The 17056-nt window shown below is 51.0% G+C and overlaps 1 long non-coding RNA gene and 1 pseudogene across 1 annotated transcript; both read left to right on the plus strand.

Moving 5' to 3' along the window:
- Positions 1 to 7236: 7236 nt before the first annotated feature.
- LOC119097407 (sodium-dependent multivitamin transporter-like) lies at positions 7237 to 13900 on the plus strand (annotated as a pseudogene).
- Positions 13901 to 13952: 52 nt separating this feature from the next.
- LOC119097400 (uncharacterized) lies at positions 13953 to 16619 on the plus strand. The gene is made up of 3 exons (XR_005094142.1): positions 13953 to 14029; positions 16184 to 16284; positions 16555 to 16619. It is a non-coding gene; the product is annotated as an uncharacterized LOC119097400 (long non-coding RNA).
- Positions 16620 to 17056: the final 437 nt, after the last annotated feature.

A 17056-nucleotide genomic window follows, 5' to 3' on the forward strand; every position in this document is an offset into this window, starting at 1 on the left:
CGTAATCGCTTGCTTACGTCATCGTATCATGAACGGCGTTGATTGAGAGCCAATTGACGGCCGCTTTATCTAGAGATTGTGTTTACGAACGCCAGATATAATGTACTCGACAGTCACCTTTTTACTTGCCTTGATCACCGCTCGGACAATAAAATGCCAGGATTTAAATGACGTCATTATGGCACCATAAATGCCTGGGTGGCTTTGAGATATTCTCCTCGAAATAGTCTGCATACCTTTGTGGAAGCGTTGCTAAGAAACTAGAAGGGCTTGAATCTTAGAAGGCCAGCGCTGTAAACGGTACCGACGATCTTCAAGATGGCTATTTCAGTTCAAAACCCCAAAAGCGGAACACTCCCTTCAAGCTTGAGACTATCACTAAGAATCACGATGGCAGCTCAGTCGGATAGTGAGTGGTAACAAATCACATCCAGGTGAGTGATGAGTACCACAGGCTCTCCCGAAGACGCTAACATCGCTGCTCTGCTTTTCTACGCCCTTTCTATCGACGCCTTTTATGACAAAACTTATTGAGGCATTCCTGCGCTCGGCCCGGTCGGTACGTGACGGGCTCTCGGCCGCCCTTGTCCCCGGTATGTGACGGGCTCTCGGCCGCCCTTGTCCGGTATGTGACAGGCTCTCGGCCGCCCTTGCCGGTATGTGACGGGCCCTCGGCCGCCCTTGTCGATATGTGACGGCCCTCGGCCGCCCTTGTCGGTATGTGACGGGCCCTCGGCCGCCCTTGTCGGTATGTGACAGGCTCTCGGCCGCCCTTGTCGATATGTGACAGGATCTCGGCCGCCCTTGTCGGTATGTGACAGGCTCTCGGCCGGCATTGTCGCGATGTGACGGGCTCTCGGCCGCCCTTGTCGATATGTGACAGGTTCTCGGCCGCCCTTGTCCATATATGACAGGCTCTCGGCCGCCATTATCGGGGTGTGACGGGCTCTCGGCCGCCCTTGTCGGTATCTGACAGGCTCTCGGCCGCCTCTGTCGAGGTGTGACAGGCTCTCGGCCGTCATTGTCGAGGTGTGACGGGCTCTCGGCCGCCCTTGTCGATATGTGACAGGCTCTCGGTGGTCATTGTCGAGGTGTGACAGGCTCTCGGCCGCCCTTGTCGATATGTGACAGGCTCTCGGCCGTCATTGTCGAGGTGCCATTTGCACACAGGAGCACGCACGCGACCAACACCTTAAATAAACATACTGCATGCTCGCAAACAACACAAGGTAGCTGATGACAACGTGACTCACTTCCTACTTAGGATGCTTCGAAGCAAGCTCTGCCTTGTCTGGGTCACTGATAGTTCTTCGTTGGACCAGCTCGCTTCCAGTGATGAAAAACGATCGTTTCGACATTCCAGCATGACTGATTGCAGTGGAGGCGGCATGCCAGGTTGATGGAACATGCCCCCAGTGCGTAAGTCGCATAAAATTGACACTCTTACATGGTTCTGCCATTACGCACAAAGACGTTTACTTCTAACCTTTGGATTTAGTTCCATCTGTCCGGATCGTGTGAGGTTTCCACCATGGGTGCTCGCAATAGAGATTGCGTGTCGGATTTGTGGTAACAAGTTCCATTTCTGCAGTCGGATAAAATTAACACTTGTTCATGGTCCTGCTCGTACACTGCAAAACCGTCTCAAAGACTTTGAATTTCCCTTTCATCTGAACGGTTTGTCAGGAGGATCATCCCAATCACGCACGTAGTAAATTTTCCAATGGGACGGCTTAAAAAACCCGCGGGACCTATCCCGCGGTGACGTCCGCTACCACCCTGCAGGTAGATGGGGCGAGTTAACCGTACTGAATCGATAAAACACAGTCAATTAAGGAGGTTTGTGTTCTTTGGCACCCCGATCTCCGTACGTCCTACATTCTACTCCACAGTGAGCGCATTAACCGTGGACCATCCGTTTCATTCACCCCTGTGCGGCCAAAACGGCGGGGGCCGCGAGCCCTGCACAATCCCTGCAGCGAGGGCTGGCGAGGGAGCACCACCCGAAGCCTTGGCACGGGCCACCGGCGTCCGTATCCCTGGTACGCTCCAGTCCACCGCGAAGTTTGGGCACGTCGGCGTCCGTGCCTAAACACCGGACCGTGTCCGTGACAGAGTCGGCGTGCGCCGTGCTGCGCAGGGGACTGGGCACGGCCCGGACCGGCCGGCCGGGACTGGTCTTCCTGACCTCGCCTGCGGAGGGCTGCTGGCCTGCGTGTGAAGAGGTGCAGAGAGAGGCGCGGAGACGCGGCGACCGGACGGCCCGCCAGCTGGATGGGCGGCACGTAGACGGAGCGGGCGGTGAGGACCGTGCCGAGCGACTGCAGCTGAGCTCAGCGCCGGGACTGTGAGTACAGCAGCCGCCAGTGTGTTAGCGCTAGCGTGCAGCCCCTCTGTGTGTGGTTTAAATGCCAATGTAACTAACTGCCATTATGTCTCCATGCATAAAAATTCGACCGAATATGTCTAACAAACTTTTGAGGTCATATCATTCGGTAATAACCTAACTTGCTCTTGGCACGCAGTTTAGACAGAGGTATAATTCGGTATCAAATCTGAAGTAAACAAAGCAAACTAGGATCAACAGGGGCGAGACCCATGGAGTGTCAACAGATATATAAAGAATCAAGTCATGTGTGAGTAAATCATGTAATCATTAGCTTCCTCTCCGTCTGGATTGTCAGAGTAGGGCCTCTTGCCATTTTGACAGGCCTGGTGACGAGCGATGAGTGTCACCCCCTGGTTATGCTCTTTCAGGGCATTCTGGATTTGAAACCGCAATAGAACCCGGTCTAATTATGCTAGCGTGAAAAGAGCAAAGCTGACGTTGCGGAGCCCTTAAAAATATATATTTATAGTCCCTTAACCATGAGTTCTCCACTCGTGTAAAATTGTATTTTATTGCAGATGATGATGTCGCTCACTGCGCTTTTCGCATAAGACGACTTAGACTTAGGGGAATGTATAATGTTGATTTAAATTATAATGCTACTTTATGGTGCGTGCATGCCTGGTTATTCCCAAAATGAGCAGACATTTGTACATATTCAATAGCAGTGTAGACAACTGTACAATTCATTGTTACCTTTGTAAATCATGCAGTCATCAGCGTCATGTGATCTTGCACAATCAGCATTACCGTAGCCGACCGATGAAACACGCGGCAGGAATGCACCTGTCGCAGTACTCAACAATCACGCCGGTCCGCCTCATGTTGTGCTGCACGAAGTTCACAATTCACCAGGTGAACGCCTGAACAAAATGTCCACGTCCGCTGAGCCGCTCCAAGGTATGCCCATGTGTGCGGCCTGCACATGAAGGAATGCTCCGATGACCTGGCCACAATGTAGCGTTTTAAATAATGGCTCCGAGCGGCGGACGCATGGTATGAGGCGCCGCCGTTTCATGCTTTTATGAGTGCTTTTAACACGCGCCCGGGCGGCCGCCTAGACACCCTTCGCTCGGTGGGGTCCAACTTGACCCCACTAAGATCTCGGGAACTAAGAAAGCTAGAGACACTAAATTTACGGGGTGTGTTGAGCTGTACGTGAACTCACTCAGGTCAAAGTTTCAGGTTCCTAGGTCATGACCTTCAGGTCACAAAAGGTTAAACAAAGTCAAGTTTCAGGTTGATCCCTTAAATGCCCCAGAACCTAGATAACCGTTTCTAAGCAAAAGGTCACATTCTTATTCAAGGTCAGTGACCTTGTTTGACGTTTTGAAGATCAAGGTGACCAAAATCATGCAGTATTGCTTTGAGTTTTGCATTTGACTAAGCGACAAAGATGAAGCTAGGCATATGTTGCTAAAACAAAATGTTGTCCTGGGTCATTTTAGGTCAATGACCTATTCTGACCTCTATTAAGTCCGTGGGAGATCATGATGCGGTTTCCGCTATCAATAAATTCGAAATGAGCACCAGAAACTATTCCATACAGCAAGCCCTAGAGTAACAAAACAGGTTGGGTTTTGACATTGGTGTGACCTTCATACCTGACATTAGGTCAATGCAATTTGCTCATTCAACTGTTGTGTTGCCTAAGAAAGCGTCTCAGAGATGTATGGCTTCGTTTAACACTCCGCTGTTGGATCAGATTGAACGATTCCCTAAAAGTTGCCTTCGCTGAAACCATAGTCTGACTTTGACCTGCCATAGGCCAGCGACCTTAGAAGATGCATCTAAATTCTTTACGCAAAACGATTTGCTATTCAATTGTCTACAGCTATGCAAAATGTGGCTCGGCTACGCTGCACCGTTGGAAAACCGTTCTGGAAAAACCTTCGGGGGAGGTCAATTTGACCCCCACCCTAGCGCGTATTAATACCACCATAATTGCAACAAGTTCACGATGATGCCGCATTATGACTCCACATGCAGCCAGTAGCGCAGGCAGGGGGGAGCATGGGGGGCACGTGCCCCCTATGCTCCCCGGTTGACTCCGAAGTGGGCCTCTCGAAATCAACAAGCAGGGGTTCGATTTGATGGCCCAAAGGGCCCGAAGGTATTCTGTAGGTCGCATTCGGGAGCCCCGGACCGCAGAGCTGGTCACTCCAATGCCAGCCAGAGGGCGCTGTGCGCTGATCAGGGTCCCTGAGTCGATAAGGGCCCATATGTCGGTCAGAGACCACAAGTAACGTGAAGTCGCCTACGTGGCGGCATGGGCCTGAGGTCTCATTTCCTAGGCAGGAAGAAAGCCGTAGGCGGCGATTTACATTGGTCGAGGCCCCAGCATCTTTCGGGGCCTCACAGCCACTAACGGGAGCCTTGTGTTGGCAAAGGGCGCCAAGTCGGAGGGCCCGAAGAGCCTAGAGGGCCCAACGGGTCCGATAATCAAGGGCTCGATTGGGGGGCCTAAGGGCACGAGGGGCTGGTCGGAGTCTTATTTAGGGGTCCGGCCAGCGAGAACGGGATCCCCAAATAACAGTCAAGGGGCCCTTTGCGCCGATCAGTGACCCCATGAGTCGATATGGGCCTGTCTGTCGGTCAGGCACCACCAGAGCCGCGTAATCGCCACCGTGCTGGCATGGGCCGGAGAGCCCATTCCCCCAAGCAGCGACAAAGCCGGCATCAATGATTTACACCGGTCGTGGGCCCTGTATCTGTCAGGGGCCCACGGCGCCTAACAGAGGGTCCTCCTCGCAAAGGCCCCGGGCCGACCAAGAGAAGTGCTCAATGAGGCCCGAAGAGAGGCCGGGCGGGCCCACCGAAACCGGCGATCAAAGGTCCAGTTGGAGGAAATAAGGTCCCGAGGGACTGACTGCAGGTGACATAAATAATCGTGGCCTGTAGGATCGTGATCTGACATATTAGCCAGAGATTCTCTTGCACCGTTTAAGAACCCCCCTGGGCCAATGCAGGCACCTAAGTCGGCCGGAGAATAACCACAACACCGAAAAGTCGGCTTCATGTCCATGAAGGCCCTTGCGACTCATTCCCAAAGCAGCAGGGAGACCGGGGCCCGCGATTTGCAAGTTTATGCGTCGTCGTCGTCGTGCGCCTGAGTGCGTCGTAAAGCCCCAATGACGCGCCGGCACTATCGGGCAGCACTGACAGGGATGGTCTGAGTTGCAGTCCCGTAAAACCGAGCGGCGTTGGCCGCTGCAAGGAACGCCAAGCGGCGGGTGCTGTGTGCTTAACGACGACGGTCGTAGAATGATATTTCTGAATATGCTTCAAAGCCAATTCGTACAGCTTGACGATAAGATTGAGTGAATCTTTTTTTACAACTTTGAGGCTGAGGTTGTTAGAGGATAAATGTACGGCTTTGTGTCCTAAAGCGCTTGAAGGTACTTCTTTCAAATGCGTCATCATTTCCGTGGACCTGTTGCCCACGACCTAATATTAATCACGGGACCAGCGCTGCGCAACCCATGGAGACTGCAAAGCCTGGCGTCGAGGTTTTTGTTGCGAAGATATGGGACCACGCATGCCCAAAACTACGTCAAATAGTTTGTACCATTGATCGATTTCGACTAAATGTTGAACGCTGCAGGCAAACATAGCTTGGTCATGTTACTACAACCTATTGACCCATTTTGATATTTAAACCTACATTCGCAGGGTCTCTGCTTATCTCTGCATAATCCAGATAAAAATTATAATAAAGGTTCTGAGTTTTATTGGTTTAAAAATATTCGCATCATTAAAAAATGAAGGGCGCCAACGAGTTATTTCATAGTCATTTAACGCATGCTACTTTTGCTTTAAATGGCTATAAACTTCAGTTTGATCTCGCGGTAGCGTGTGGCTTCTATTCAGTTAGAGAGGGGAAAGTATTGTTATATATATATATATATATATATATATATCGATATAGAGAGAGAAGAGAGAGAGAGAGAGAAGAGAGAGAGAGAGAGAGGAGAGAGAGATAGAGAGAGAGAGAGAGAGAGAGAGAGAGAGAGAGAGAGAGAGAGAGAGAGAGAGAGAGAGAGAGAGAGAGAGAGAGAGAGAGAGAGAGAGAGAGATATATATATATATATATATATATATATATAACAGCTCTCTCTCTGCAAGGACTTATGCACGTTTAATCATTTCCTTGCGTGGTTGTTCGATCGTTCGAATTAAATCTGTCGTTGTTTCAGTGAGACATAGATCAGCTCGCGTATGACGATCTAAATTGGTTTCAGCTAACTAACGTTTCAAGGACATTCGTTTGCCTTTCTCAAGGCAATGTGAGACAGTAAGACGGAAAACATTCGAATGTGGCGCAATACGACGCACGGTCTACGAGACATAATTAAAGGCGAACCATCATGAACGTGAATATCAGTTCAAATTACAAAACACATTCAAACACACACACATACTTACCTCACTTTTCCAACCATTTTGACACCATGGCAAGTTCAAGGCATCGAATCACCCTGCTGCTATTGGGTCACTGAACAGTAAGTTGTTCAGTGTATTTGCGAGGATCATTATTGACGTGGATAAGACAGTTAAGTAAACGCCTTATTCCTCGGAGAAAAAACATGAGAATGACGACATAGATAGGTTTATGACCACTAAACAATTGTACCTAAAAAGAACGTCAAAAAATACAGGCGTTCTGGGCCGTCCACCCCTCACACCATCCCTGTCTCACCGTCTTACCGAGCAACTTCGGGGCGATGTTCAGTGACCAAAATACGTGCAGATTCCGTCCCCGTTTGTGTTACAGTGAACGGCAAAAGTCGGCGCGATCTGGAGAGATATTATGCCAGCGTTCTCGCTTTCAGATCTGGCCCGACAGCATGGCGTCTCCGAAGACGTTCGGCCTAGTGGACTACTGCGTGTTCGGCAGCGTGCTGGTGTTCTCCCTGCTGATTGGCGTGTACCACGCCTTCCGCGGCAAACAGACCAACGCTGAGATGCTGCTTGGCGGCAGGAACATGGCCATTGTACCCGTGGCCATTTTCCATCATGGCAACGTTCCTCTCGGCTATCCTGATTTTGGGTAAACTGCCAACTGTGTGGCGGGCTCGTGGTGAACCAGCGCCCTCTCGATAGGAGCTCTGATTTGCAAGGATGCATTATCGGAGGACAGAGCCTCATATCTCCACGCAGTCGTGAAGGAATAGAGATAGTTCTTTGGGCTCAAATGGACTTGACCCAGGCTTCCAGCTTACAGTTGCCTGTGTGTGGAGAAGTGTGATAGATATGTATAGATAGATAGATAGATAGATACCCATTAAAACACTACGACGACGGTGGCATCACCGGCAAGCAAACGGGGCACTATTTTTTAGACGAAGCCCCTGTGGTGCCATTTCTTGGTAATGATGTACCCCACCTAGCAGTAATATTACGCCAACATCATGGCCGATGACGGTGCACCGGCCTGGGGCAGGTTCGCCAGCCGAGATGTACACGAACGGCGCGCAGTACTGGGTAGTGGTGCTCGCATTCGCAGTCGTCCTGCCCTCTGTGACCCTGCTCTACCTGCCCATCTTCTACCGATGCCGTCTGACGTCCGTCAACGAGTACCTGCAACTCAGGTACGCTGTCCGATGCCTGCCCATGCCGGCACAGTTACGGTCAGAGACGTAACAGCTTTTTGTTGGTGAGATGCAACCAGCGCAATGTGTCCCTACCGCCTCATGGTTGCATGTTCCAGATTTGACAGCCACGTCCTGCGGTTATTCTGCGTGTTGGGCTAACCTGGTGCAGACATCGCTGTACATGGCCATCGCCCTGTACGCGCCCAGTCTGGCCTTGAGTTCCACCACTGACCTGAACCTGGAGACCAGCATCATCTGCACGGCCGTCGTGGCGACCCTCTACACAACGATTGTGAGCGGACCAACGAGCTGTGCGGTGCATGACGAGTTTGGCATCTTGATTCGTTGTTAGGCTATATGTCAGCCATTGAATAGTTAAAGTGAGGCATTTGGAAAAGGACAACTACAGTTGAGAAACAACCGGTCAGCACCTCCCGAATTATGATAATTTCCCGAGAAAATAAAGATGTACCGCTGTTTGTGGACGAGGATCACAGCGCTGCTTACAAAGAGCCCCGAGGTAATGAGGTGTTGTGTCCAAGGAGATATTCTGAGACAGTGACCGGGTGTTTCATTCTCAGGGAGGTCTCAAGGCCGTGGTCTGGGCTGATGTTCTCCAGGCGGTCGTCATGGGTGCCGGTATGGTGGCCATCGTTGTTCAAGGCTCCATCAACGTGGGAGGATTTGGCAACATATTCCACATCAAACGCCGAGCATGGCAGGATGGATATGTTGACTTTAAACTGAGTCCTTGGCAAAGGTAAATGCTCTGCTAGTGGACTCGGCTTGACGCAGGAGCCCTCATTGGCGCAACAAGCTCCCCTGATCGCCACAGGTGGTCCACTAACGAACCCTTGGTTGAACTGGGGTGGAGCTCCGCCCCACCTACTCCTCTCCCGTTCGGTGCGGGTGGCCCTCAACGACACAGGGCCCTTTCATTGTTTCATTGTTACCTCTCATCATTAACGCCTCGTCAGAGGCTCCAGCCAGCACGCATTTCCCAATGGGGCTCTTAATCGCTGCGAGAGGCTCTCTGGCTGACATCCGAAGTCACGAGCTTGCGGGCCGGTGTACTTAATGTGACCTAGAGCCAACCCCTTGGGCATTTCAGCCTTTTTATCGGGCCCTTGACCGTTGGGTCCCTTGGGGCCCGTCGGGCCCTTCTTTGGGTCCCCTTGAACACTGCCTCTGGCCACTCTGGAATCCTTACCAGCACAGGGCCCCCTGTCAGGCACAGTGGGCCCCTCATTGACTTAGTGTCTCCGGCCTTGTCCCTGCTTGGGAAATGGGCCCTGAGCCCTAGACCAAAACAGAGCAGACTGTTCTGTACCGGTGGCGTCTGACAGGCACAAAGAACATCATCGACGCAGGTGGGCCCAATTGGCGCAAAAGGTCCTGTGACTGACATTTGAGGACCAGACCCTTCGGACCAGACCCCATAATGGGACCTTCGGTCAGCCCTTCAGACCCTCAGGGCCCTCAGATCGGGCCGTTTATCGTGGGTCTCTAGGGGCCTGTCAAGCCCTCGAAACCTAAGAAGGCACGTGTCCCCTGCTCCTCCCGCCTGCGCCATTAACCGCGTCACTTTGCCAACGTCACGCCTGCCTTTCCTTACGTGCACACCGAGTCAACGTAACAGCAAAACAAGCCGAGAAGTGTCTTGCATCAATCGTGTAAGATGTCGTGTGCTCGCCTCAGGCATAACTTCTGGAATCTGTTCTTCGGCACCTTGTTCATGTGGACCGGGGTGATGGGGGTGAACCAGAGCTCGGTACAAACGCTACATGAGTCTACCCACCCTGAAGGCGGCTAGAATGTGAGTTACGTCCATTCGACCGCTCCAACTGTCACATAAATGTGGGGCTGTAATGCGCCAGCAACAACGCATCGACAGCCCCCAAGTCTCAGTTCCTTGGCAGACAGTTCCTCCAGATGCGACTCGTGTTTTGCGCCTAATGCCTGTTGCTAAACATGGCTTGCTTGTGGTTCTTCATACTTGCATATTCATTCTTGGAGTAAGAATTCTTTAAAAGTCTGTCATCAGCCCACCGGCCCTAAAAGCAAGCGAAGTCCGCTAAAACCGAGGCTTCGGGCTGGAGGAAGGCTTTGAATCGGAGGAAATCTCATCACCCTCGCCGAAGACAAAGCCCGCAGTGGATATCTGTACTGCAGCGACATAGTTGATGCCTTTCAAAAGTGTACGTTCTGAAACTATTACCGGTGGGTTCAGCTGTGATTTGTGTCATACCAAAAGGTCACGTAGCCCCGTTTACAGGTTTAACTGGCTTTGTATAGCCTTGCATGTATCATTGTTGTAGTCGCATTCTGATATCGATGTGCATCCAAGCAAGGAGAGCTGCTGTGGCGGCCACATTTGTCCTACCCTGATAAGGGAACCAATGGCACCGCCGTCTGTTTCAGCGCCTGTCTCCTTAACGCCCCGGCCAACATTCTCTACATATCGCTGGCCTGTCTGTGCGGTCTGGCCATCTTCGCCACGTACGCCGACTGCGACCCGCTCCGGATGGCTCTCATCGAGAGGAAGGACCAGGTGCGGCTCCCGATCTGAGCGAGGAATGAGGACAGTTCTGACGTGAGGACCCACCGGTGGGTTGCCTAGCAACGGATGAAATCCGCGGAACGAAAGACCCACTGCGAAACAGGTGTAATCATTCATTTAAATCAGTGTGTGAATCTCACGTGTTCCTAGAACAAGAAACGTAAGGATTTGTGAATGCTTTGATTGTAACTAGGAAGTTACCTTGCCAGTAATGTCAAGCCTGTGATTTAGACTTCACGAGCTCTGTGACTGTACCTTCGCTGCCTGAACACATGTGCGGCCTCGACAACACAACATGCAGAATGGTAAACACGCACGCGCGCCTGAATTCCTGGCATGCATACCTATTGGTCTCACAATCAGGTTTGGGCTACCAACTACCGATAGTATAGAAGGATGCCATCACAGCCTCCGGCCAGTCGATGACATTTTTTAACTGCTTTGGCAAATTGTTGTAGAATATGACCTACCTGAGCGTGACTCCTTACTTCTATTCTTAAGGTTTCAGGTTTACGCTTTGCCAGGTCCATGAGAACGACCGGGACACGCACGACCGGGCCCCCAAATGTCAGTCGGAAGGCTTCTTGTTCCTGTTGGGTACACCTTGGGACACCCTGAGGTACTCAGGGTCTCTATTTCGGTCCTAGGCCACCAACGACGAGCAGTCGGCTCCCTGTCGGCCTGAACTCTGAGGGCCCATTTCCCAAGCAAGGATAAGGTGGGAACCCATGATTTGCATTGGCCGTGATCCCTAGAGCAAAGAGGGCTTCTTTGTTGGCCAGTGGCCCTCAGTACCTAATAGAGGGCCCAATGTTGGTAAGGACTCAGGTCGGCCATGACACCATTTTCTGAACAGGGACAGGGATGAGACCCCGAATGTCGGGGGCCTGTTGCGTTGGTCAGGGTTTTCTGACAACGCAGGTGGATATGAGAGGTTACGATGAAAGTCCGCAATGAGAAATGAAACTCCCTTTGTCAGGCAGGGCCCCGGGATCGGACGGGGGCTATCCATCCCATTTCAATCAAGGCCCGTCATGCCAAACTTTAGTCTCTCTGGCAATTATTGGACACCTGCGACGAGAAGGGATATTTTGCACCAATAAAGACCTCTGAGTCTATCTGGGACCAAGTGGCCGGGCGGGTCAGGGAGCCTCCGGTGCAAGATAGGCAACCAGTGTATGATGCAACCTTCTAAGGGTGACCGTGTGACTAAGGGTGACCGTGTGTGACAACTAACTAAGGGTGACTAAGGGGATCCTGCCCCTGTGCCGCCAGCATGACAGCCGTTAGTCACCCAACGCTGTAATGGAACGGCCCCGAATCTCCTGACCGAGAAAGATAATGTGCCTCCTATTGTTCTATCCACTCGGTCCCTTGTCCGGAAAAGGTAAGGGTTTTCTTAGTGTTCAGTAGGGAGGATCGCAATGAGGCAAACGTTGAAACACTAACACAAACGAGGCCTGCATCCGCTTTTATGATCAACATGCGAAGCAAATTCCAAAAAAAAAAAAAATAAAGCTCAGCCTACGTACTCACAATCCTAGGAACAAGAGCATCAACGAACGGAACTGCAGTTTGCATAACGCTAAGTGGCGTTGGCCACTGCAGACAACACCGGGATACCGGTGGTTACCTGGCGATGGGTACCTGACAACTTAGAACAGCCGTCGTGAAATGGTGCGTCAAAAGCCGTTAAAAATGAGCTCGTACCGCTCCGAAATTGGACCGCTGCATATATTTTACTTGTAGAATTCGAGGTTGTCCGACAGCAAAAACGAAAATAGAGGTAAATCGACAACCTTAAGTGTGCAATGTACTTCTTCAGAAACGCTGTCGTTCTCACCCGCCCGTTAGCCGCCGTCTAATATAAGTCTTAGAACTGACGCCACGCTGCCTCCGGAGACTGCAACGCCAGTTGCCAGGGTTTTCGTCGTAAGCCTTGTGAGCGCGCATGGCCAAAACTGTGTGATGTTATTATTCCACCACTCGACTCTAATATGTGGATGCTAATATGTCAATGCCCACCCACACCGGCGAGAGCGGAAATGTGTCTAAAGGTGCAGTTGCAACGTCCAACTCGAGCCGACTGTTCCATAGCCTGAATGGATATAATGTTTCTGTTCTAGCTGGTGCCCTACTTCGTGCTGGACCAGATGTCCTACATTACGGGTCTGCCGGGCCTCTTTGTGGCCTGCATCATGTCTGGAGCGCTCAGCACCATTTCCTCCGGCCTCAATTCGCTGGCAGCCATCACTTGCAGGACTTCCTCAGCAACATCAACTCTTCAAGAACATGTTGCCAATCACACAGTCTTGGATAACTAGAGGCATCAGTGAGTTTAGGGTAATTGAGTCAAATTCAGAACCGCTGTTGCAGAATCACTTTGTTCAATCTCAACAGGGAAACATCTTGCATACGCAGTTCTTTAACTGGCAACTGGCTTCAATGTATCAGCCTAATAAATTTGTGCATGTATTACATTAGAATGAGCGTGAACTCCGCCTTTCTGTCGACACGAGGCGCCTAAAATGCTCAATTTCGTGGCGATTGGTCTATTCAAATCCATGCAGAATCTTGCCACACCGCCATGCGTGCAAAGGAACGAAGATGTCAAAGAAAAGGCCTAACTCTAACGCGGGTCATGTTTCGGCAGGTTTTCTTTACGGCTGTCTGGCAGTGGGCATGGCCTTCATGGCCAGCCAGCTCGGAGGAGTGCTGCAGGCTTCTCTGTCTATCACTGGAGCGGTCAGCGGTCCTGTGCATGGTGTCTTCATGCTGGGCATCTTCGTTCCGTTTTCCAACGGCAAGGTAAACGGGATGGTAATGAGATTCAGCGTCAGTTGGGTAAATTACGCAACTTACGATGGATTGATACACCTGTATTGTTGCGTGAGCAGCCGGAGGTATTTTCTGTTCTGTTTCCAGTCCGGTCTCCGTGTGAAATAGTTAGAATCCATCCATCCATGTACAAGTTTGACCTAAAAAAAATATTTACAGATGGCATTAAAGGGTGACAATGTTTTGCCCTTTTGTGAAAGATTTTATCGAACAGCTAGCATGCCCACACAGGAATTTTTTAAGTTTTGTCACAGCATGGGAAGAGCAATGTAACAATAACAACTTCCGTATTCCCTTTCCGTGGCTCGTGAGACTCGCACCTGCTTTCTTGTCAAATGTCCTGGTGGATTTAGCGCATCGTTGTTGTCCGTGTTGTGTTTGCATCAGGCCATGGTAGCTGCCCGTTTCCCGGACACCGAATAGACTGTCCACGTCTCTCCTCCGTGGCAGGGTGCCGTGGCAGGACTTCTAACGGCCATGGCAACGAGCGTCTGGGCAGTGATGGGGCGCATACGGATCTGGGAAACAGCCCGAATCTCTACCCACCTCTATCGCCGGCTGCGGCACCAATCTGACATCACTGGTGTCGTCCACTACACCACCACCAATGGACATGGGCCCGGTGCGAACAGAGGAGGAGGAGCCCAGGTGCGTAACAATGATTGCGTAATGTAATGGATGTTGATCGGTCGTGCTCTCAATTTGAGTTCTTATTTTCCCGCCTGACTTGGTCCGGCCGAACTCCGCCAAACTCACTCCACGGCTTGGGCTCGCTGCGCTGTTGCAAAGCTTTGTATGATTAAACGGCTGAGAAAAGATTGCTCCGTCCTATACAGCCCGGTGCGCGGTGCACTGCGTACTTCAGTCGGTGATGAGAGCTACGTCACCGAAAATTGAATCCTTTGGGACGCTTATTTGATTTAGGTTAGGCTGAAACAAAATTTGTTGATTGAAACCTGTATGGTCTGTTTCAACAACGCTATTTAACGTTGTTTCAACAACGTTTGATGTTGGTCTGCTTCAACAACGCAGTTTCAACAACGCTATTATTTAATAAGTTTGGTACTCATCGTGCCATTGAATTACGCTTTGCAGAATGATTTTTGGCATTATAGATAGAATAGAATATAGATGGATAGAGATAGGTTTTAGATAGGATTTTTATAGGTTTATTTTTATAGATTTTTATAGGTTTATAGGTAAGATTATTATAGGTAAGATAGGTTTTTTCGATTATAGGGGCCGGAGACACCGGCGCATACCTCACCACATGCTCTTGCTGGGCAGGCGAGCCAGACAGTCTCGCGACCTGCTGACGCCTGTGACGCTTCCTCCCACCGCGTTCGTCCTCGACCGATCCCACAGACCTGTCTTGGGTTGGGGCCGCTCACGAGAGCTTTCTCGTTTCCCGTCTTTTCTCGAAGACTTCCGTTGTCTTTCGAGAAATCTCGATTTTTTTTTCGGCGACGAAGAATTTCTCTTGTCCTGTCCGGCACGGGGGCGCTTGAGCAAGACGGCGCTTAAATCGCAGCACCTGACTGTGACTGGAACTCCGTTGGTAAGGGCGCGTGCATCCACTGCCCGCTTCCACACGTCAGCGAACGCCTGCTGGTTCCCGGCGCGGCCGACTGTGGTCGTTAGCTGCACAAGTAAGCGAAAGAGCGGCCATCTACACGGCCGACCGGGTATCCGGTCGGCCGCGCAGGCCTCGGGCCGCCGGCCACCGGACACTGCGCAGTCGTGGTCACGCAACAGGCTTTTCTCCCCGCTCTCTCCTCCAGCAGCCCGGCAGACCCTGGCGGCGCTCTCTCCTCCAGCAGCCCGATAGATCCGGGTGACGCTCTCCCCTCCAGCAGACTGACAGACCCGGGTGACGCTCTCTCCTCCAGCAGTCCCACATGTCCCGGTGTCAAACTATCCTTCCCCAGCAACAGCTGACCCATATGGCAGGCAACGACAGACCCGGGTAGCACACAGCGGAGTACAATAGTACCAGTGGTTTATGTGAGACTGGTGTGTATTTTTTGTAGATGGTGTTGCCGTTTGCGCGTAGTTTCTTTAGAGCTGAACGTCTTGTGGTGTTATATTTCGGAGGCTGCATTTACTGCATTGCTTCGACAAACGATTTACAGCCGGAAGGGTCGATGGAACATGTAGCACTATTAAATGTGTGAACCCTGCTAAGCGTGCGAATGCAGATGGCATAAGTCAGACTAGTTTTTCATCACGAGACCAAATATTCTTTAAACAAATGCTACACCCACACCCACACACCCACACGCACGCACGCGTGCACGCATGCACGCACGCACGCACGCACGCACGCACACACGCGCGCACACACACACACACACACATACACACACACACACACACAGCACACACACACACACACACACACACACACACACACACACACACGCGCTATATATATATATACACACACACACATATATATATATATATATATATAATATATATATATATATATATATATATATATATATATGTGTGTGTGTGTGTGTGTGTGGTGTGTGTGTGTTGTGTGTGTGTGTGTGTGTGTGTGTGTGTGTTGTGTGTGTGTGTGTGTGTGTGTGTGTGTGTGTGTGTGTGTGAAACATTTCTTGTCATTACCACGTCATTTCCGGGGCATCCCAGTCATTGTTACAAGCGTGGGAAATGTATTTTGATCACTCCGTGCATTTCTAAAGAAATATCGATGTGATTCATCGAACTTCCCGCCGTCCGTGGGAATATATTTCACAAAAACCTGCTCATAATTCTCCTGTATCCGTGTTTCAGCTTTATAGAACAATACATCTACGGCATTTCGTACCAGTTGTATAACGTTTTCGGCTGCCTGCTGTGCGTCATCGTGGGATCCGTCGTCAGTCTTATTACAGGTCGGTTCTTGGCTAACGCCAGAGTCGCGCTCTAAAACATGGGATGTTTTGTATTTTGGAAGTCTCCATATTTTGTTTTGTGGGGGCGGTTCACTCGGGCGACACAGGCCAACAATTGCTATGACGGACTATAAAGAAACCTTTTTACAGCATGCTCGCCTTAAGCTGCTAGCATTTTAAGTAGATCGCGACCAACTTCCTCGGTGTCCGTCATGGCACAGATGCCGACTCCAGCATCGATTCTGATTTACTTGAGTTTTTCATTTTCAGGATGTAATCGACGGAAGGTTTCCAAATCGCTGATGAATCCTATCACCTACAAGCTCTTAAACGGGGGTGAACCGTTTCCAACGTGATGACCCCTCCAGCCCCCAATACGGGCGTTGACAACGCCGCCTTCCTGATGCCCACGTACAAGCAGGCCGAAGCGGGCTGACTGACAACCGCTCGGTTGCGCTGCTCGTGAGGCAGCCAGCTGCTCGCTGTACAGAGGAGCGTGGCGCACCAGCGCTGTACAGACGAGCGCGGCGCACCGGCGCGGCTGCGACGACGGCTGCGCGGACGCCGGGGAGCCGACCGAGGTCTGTGTGACAGACCAGATGCTCGATGGTGGACGCCAAGACGACCTCTGAAAGTCGCTATAATAAACTCTGCATTTAAACCATTAATAAATGGGTCAATACGCATGCAAGGGTATACAAAGTCGGTTGTAGGGTGGGTTTGGCTGCGCCACTTGCAATGTCTCCTCTACAGCGACCTGCAGTAAAATATG

The sequence above is a fragment of the Pollicipes pollicipes genome, unplaced genomic scaffold, assembly GCF_011947565.3.
Source record: "Pollicipes pollicipes isolate AB1234 unplaced genomic scaffold, Ppol_2.1 Scaffold_2528;HRSCAF=2965_pilon_pilon_pilon, whole genome shotgun sequence".
Classification (NCBI taxonomy): Eukaryota; Metazoa; Arthropoda; class Thecostraca; order Pollicipedomorpha; family Pollicipedidae; genus Pollicipes; species Pollicipes pollicipes.